The sequence below is a fragment of the Dipteris shenzhenensis genome, chromosome 8 (genome assembly GCF_047967505.1).
Source record: "Dipteris shenzhenensis isolate YYH24624 ecotype China chromosome 8, Dip_SZ_1.0, whole genome shotgun sequence".
Lineage (NCBI taxonomy): Eukaryota > Viridiplantae > Streptophyta > Polypodiopsida > Gleicheniales > Dipteridaceae > Dipteris > Dipteris shenzhenensis.
In genome coordinates this window covers 17916404-17922669 of record NC_141603.1, presented here as the reverse complement: position 1 = coordinate 17922669, position 6266 = coordinate 17916404, and positions in this window count along the sequence as shown.

Below are 6266 nucleotides of genomic sequence, written 5' to 3'. Positions count from 1 at the left end.
GGAGAAGAAGTGCATTTGTTTCTAGCCAAAGCAGCCCGCACCCGCTAGAAACATATGCACTTCTTCTCACAGGCTGCTTTGGCTAGAAACATATGCACTTCTTCTCTAGAGGGTGTTTTAAGAAATCACCGAAAGGTACCCATGTTTATAGTCATTTCTAAGGTTTTTGAGCCTTCTAAACTCATTTTTGGTGCCCAAAAGGACAAAATATGCATCAATAAAAAGTTTTGTTTTAATTGCAAGGAATTTAGAGAGTATATGCGTATATATATTTACTTATTTATTTATTCATTCACTCATTTATTTATTTATTTAAAATCTCATTTGCAATCCTTGATATCCCAACCATGGGATATATGAAGAAATTGATAGACACTTTTTTGTATGGCACAAAATTATAGCATGGTAGACCACCATTACTAAAATACATATGCAATCAGCCTAACCTCTCTGCCCATAAGGCTTGAGGTTTAAAACTCATCTAGTCATACTCAAAAGAGTGCTACTTTGACCATCTCTTGCAATTTCGAAGACAAATATTCAACTGAGTAAATTTAAAGGTGAGTTATTTGAGTTCATTGTCAAGCAAGTGATGGTGGGAAAGCTTCCCAACAATTGGCTAGAAATGGATTTGGTATCATAGTAGATTGTGTTCAAGAACTATTATGTTTGATTAGAAGGAAGTTTGATGATCTATAGGATGCCTCTTATATCTACATTAGATATAAGAAGACTGATAATTTGTAAGATGCCTCTTATGTCTACATTAGACATTGTAGTATCCACACAAGAACTGGCTAGTCAATATGGGGATACAGTTTTTTCTTGCTTTTTATGTACTCTTAGCTATCTGATGCTATAGTTGGTTGAGAAGAGAAGGCCTGCTAGACAAATTTTAGCAAAAAACCCAATAGCTACTACAAGATTATGTGAAAGTCCCTAGGGTATTATTGTTCCAACCAATTGTGTGTTGCTTTATTACTATGAGTATGTGAAGTAGAAGCATGAAAGTACATATTCCTTTTGGGGACAAGAGGCATTCCCTTTATAGCCTATAGAGGAGCATTGTGCATCACCCAGGCGTTCACAGTGGGATTCATTATGGAGTTGCATTATATGCATCAACTCTCTTGGATGAATTTCTCCATTTCCTCCATAGTGTATCAAAATAAATTTATGCATCATTTCTCTTGGATGCATTTTTCCATTTCATACATATTGTATCAAAACAAATTTGAGCTAAAAAGGGGTCCATAATGTCACATAGCAATGTATTAGTGTTTTTAGAGGTTAGAATGTGTGATGTCAATTATATTCCCCCTTGCTCGTTCTTGCCATGGCTCGTTCCCCCTTGCTCATTGTTTGGGGTACCTCCCAGGATAAAATATGCAACTCTAGTAATGTTTTTTGTTATTCATAAAGCTTTCTTTTGCTGTAAGACAGGAGCTATATTGTACAAACTAGCTTGAAGGAAAAAATAAAAATTTTCCCAACAAAAAAAGAAAACATACACAGGAGCCCTTTCCCTGCTAAGGAGATATTATTACAAGTGATATTTGGCAACCCAATGCCCCTTGACTACTTTAGAATTTTTAAGGCATCCCAAGAAATATAATGCATATGCCTCTTCCCTTCCTCTTTGGTCCACAAGAAATGCCATAAAGAGCCTCTCAACTTCATTCCAATGAGACCTCTTGAAGTTTCATACCGTGGCCACATAAGTAACTGTAGTAGCAAAGAGGATGTGATTCACAATTAACAAGCTTGAATTCCATCCCAGCCTAAGGCCATGCTATGGCCTTAGTTTAGCCTTAATTTTGTCTTTAGACATCACCATCCTCAATCCAATACCACCGCTTAAAACAAGGAGATGCACACTTTTGGGTCACGAGGAGTGCATGCACCTTGCACTTTTTAGCTTTACATCCACAGGAAATAGCGACACCAATGAAAATAGCCATGAAAGGAGTATAGCTCAAACTCAGGTAGTTTGTTCCCCAAATATCATCCCAAGACAAGGTTACCATTGAGTGTCTCACGAAAGGCTGAGCCTCGCCACTCCAAGTGTGAGTCTCATGCATCATGCATGACCACAAATAGGCGAAGATGGGAGGGCACTCATGGATTTTGAGCCCCAAATCACCTAAGCCTAGGAGTGGTGAGGCTAACACAGGTGTGAGTCTCATGCATCATGCATGACCACAAATAGGTGAAGGTGTGAGGGCGCTCAGGGAGTTTGAGCCCCAAATCACCTAAGCCTAGGAGTGGCGAGGCTAACACAAGCGCTATTTGGGAACCCGGTTAGGACCACCTCCTAATACTAGGTTTGTCCCAAGCGCTTTAATATGGTTAACACCAGTGCTATTTCCGCTGGTAGGGAGAGATGGCAAGAATAGAAATATGCCTTGGCACCCTATGGGCCCAAGAGCCCTTGGTTGTAATGTGAGGGAGAGTGCTAAAAAGGAAAAGGGTTGGACCTCCCTTCAAACGGTGACATGTATAAAAGACCAAATGTTTGACTTTGGTCTTCACTTGAATACAAGCTCCCTCTTCTCTTCCAAGAGAGTGTTTTGGGTGTTCTCTTGTTTCCTTCATAGTGCCTTTGTGGTTGTCACTCCATCCCCCTTCTCCTTCTTTCTTCTTCCTCCCCCCTTCTCCCCTCCTTCTCCCTCTTCTCTCCCCTCTCCCTCTTCCCCCTTCCTCGCGTGAAACCACATTGCAACATTCTGGAGTCCACTTGAGTGACACCTGTGGATGGCTCGTGGTATGCATTGCTCCCACAAGGTGTACCTAGGAGTGGAGGCTCCCTTGGCATGTCCAACTACCCCAAGACACGTGAGTCACCCGCTGAGACCCACTATACTTTTTCATTGTCTTGCCTAATGCCTTAGCTTGCATCCTCGTGATGACTTGTAGGGGCACTACGGCCACTTGGCCTTGTTTGATGCTAAGCGAATTGAGGCTGGTGCAAATAATTGGGGTTGTTGGTATCCTCGTGGGATAGTCCTAGAATAGATGCTTGGCCCCACACCCCACACACAAGGGTGGGTGGTTGGTTGTGGTTGGACCGGGGTACGATCCCTATATGGATAGTCCTTTAAGAAATACGGTCCTTGGCATTTGAAGCAAGATACTGGAGGGTTTGAAGTACCTCAATAGGGGAATTTACTTGCTCAATGGGGACCCTAGCAAGTGTAAAATTGGAGCGAAGGTCTCTGAGAAATTGAGTTCAGGTCTCTTGCCCTTTCATTCACGGGAGTGGTGGTCTGGAACACTAGGACCTGCTGATCTTCTGATGGAAGGTAGTGGATTAGAGTGCCATCATCCAAGAGATTAAATTTTGAGCCAACAAGCAAGAAAAAGATGAGTACTACTCTACCTAAGGTCTTTTGTGTATTGGCTAGCCTAGATGGCCTCTTTTGATCTTTCAAAAAACTCTTGGTAGACCACAACGTGGAGAGAAAGCTTAAAACATTTTTCGTTATTATAGCTTTAGGGAAAATGCATTGACTAAGACAATTTTTTCTTAGAGAATGTAATAGAAGGATGATAGTTACCTTACAAGAACTAGGTTTGCAATAGTCAAATGTTCACTAACTAGCATTGATTGGGTGCACCACATTAGTAGATTTGCTGTAGTGTTTTGGTGTGCTTTTGAAAGTTGAGTTTTTCATTGGTGCATGGCTTTGTGTTATTGAGGATTTTCCCTCTTACTATTTGTGCTACTATTGTGCATGTTCATGTTGGCTAGCATTGAGTAGTGCTTAGCTTTTGTTGTAGGTCTTGTATAGCTAAAAGTCACCCCTATCGGCTAGAGTTTCCTTCATGGAGACATTGATCAAGCTATTTTTAGTTATTGTTTTGTGACTTATCTCTAGCATAGTTGCTTGGTTCCTAGCCTCGTAGGGGTAGTAATCGTGAGGTTCATGCTTTGGATCCATCTCCTCCCAATCGTTGGGCACTTTCTCTACCAACACTTGATTGACTAGGGTTATACGATGCAACGGTGGTTGCGGGCCCAATATGGGTGGTGGTAATGGCACTGGCTAAGCCGTGTACTGGCTTGAATTAGCCATTGGGACATCCTATGTGTTCGGGGGGTTAGGCGGGGCCGTTAGGGCTAAAGGGGGTCTTGTTTGATACATGGGTTGGGGAAGGGACCTTGAAAAGCGACATTGGGAGGTGTCATGGTTCCCCCACCTATGGTAGTGTGTGTAGTAGAGTGCCGGCCTTGCCCTCAGGCATGGGCACTCATTGGAGGGGTGGTTGCCATTACATACCTCACACCAGATGTCTCTCCATGGAATTAAGTTGGGGTTGCTTGGCACCTCCTTGGAGGTTCCTGTCCTCCACTGCTGGTCTAGCTGATCTAATAGGTTGGAGGCCAGCTCAGTCATATCGCCCTTGGGCTCGTTGGTCTCCTTCATAATCGTTTAGAACTACACTTGAAGACCTAAATGATGGAGCTAATTCTGAGGGATCTAGGGTTTTATCCAAAATTTCCTTGTCCATCATGTTGTCACATATGCAGATGGCCACCTTGCTGCATAGATTAAAGGAGGTAGGATTCATCACCATGAGGTGGTCGTGCAGCTTTAGGTCTACCAATCCGATAAGGAAGTGGGGCAACAGTCGTCCATCGCTCATCCGCTCGTATGGTTCACAACGGGCATTAAGGTGCTTGATTTTGGCAATGTAATCCCTTAGGGATTCTTTATCATTCTGCTTTGCCCCATATAATTGATTAAGCGGGCTCCATTTATGGCCGCTGGGGGCGAACCCCACAATAAAGGCCTTTCTCAATGTCTCCTTGTTGATTTTATCTTCTGGGGTGAGAGCCCTATACCATTGTCCTGCTTTGCCATTTAGGCTAAGACCAAACACATTGGTCATTTCTAGATCTCCGAGAGCACCAAAAGCTTTGCAAATTTTCTCAAATCGCTCCATGTTGGAGATCGGGTCACCTTCTCCAAGGAAGTTAGTCATTAACTTGGAGATTTCTATGGGTCAACTTCTCGAGGGATTCGCAATCCCTATGGGAAACACTGGGGCGGGTGGAGGTGGTGTGGCCTCCCTTCCTAGGGCATTCACCAAGATGTGCATTGCTTGGTCAGTTAACACTGTTTGAGTAGCTAGCAGGGGTGGCATTGTTGTGGGCCTGATGGGATGCAAGGCTAGCCTTAAGCTTGGCCCTGGTGGTGGTATCCACATAGTTGCTAGTATCGGCATCGGAATAGTGGTGCCAAGGCTTGCATTTGTCAGTGCAATAGGTATGGATGGGAAGGGATGTACTCTCGAGGGAGGTGGGTCCTGGGGTAATGGGAATGTTAGTTCCATGTAATGGGCGGTAAGATGGGAACTGTGGTGCTCCATAATTGATTAAGCTTGGTGGCACCTGGACTGTTGGGGGTTCATAAGGTATGCCTCCTTTGAAGTTCCTAGCATCCCCTCGATTGGGCTCTTGCCTTTAGAATTCCCTCATCCATGGATCTTCATCATCCATGTGTTCCCATTGGGGAGGTCTTGCATAGGTAGAGGGTCTTGGGTCTATGAAGGTGGTTTCCATCCCGCGGTCTGCGGTTTGGGAGGTGGGTGTTGTGTACCTTCCCTCCCAACAGACATGTCGATGAAAGGGTTCTCCATGTCTGCCAACTCTGTTCAACCTAAATGTTCGAACATGTTGAAGAATGTACCCTCAACCTGGATGCAACCGAAGGTGTAGGAGAGTTGGGAGAGGCCACACTAGTGAATGGGGCTTCAAAAGAACGAGGACCCGAGGGGCCTTGCATTACTTCATCTAAGCTCTCCGTCTTGTTGGAGCTAGATAGGTCTTCTTGTCAGGGGCCTATTAACGAGTGGAGGCTAGGAATAAAGTTTCTAGATCCCAAGCTAGGGCAGAGGGTGGGCTGAGCATATCTTGAAGCACTATCTTCCGGGATGGGATCCTTGGACAAAATTCTCCTAGACCTCAAATGCATGTGGGAGGCCTCTAACTAGGCACACTCAAGAGGGACTGAGGTTATGTGATTTTTAATTCTTGGGTTGCCCTAGCGGTATCCTGATGGTCATGGGGATAGCACTATAGCGACAGTCATAGGGATAGGGTATCGCATCGGAAGGTGGGATACTGGTATAGTGATGGGCGGCATGGTAAGCGAAACATGCTGGGTGGCAGAGTAATAATGATGGCAGGTGATAGGATAAATGTATCATGATGATCGATGGGAAAGATCTTGCCACGTGTTTGGAGGGATACGATGCAAGTG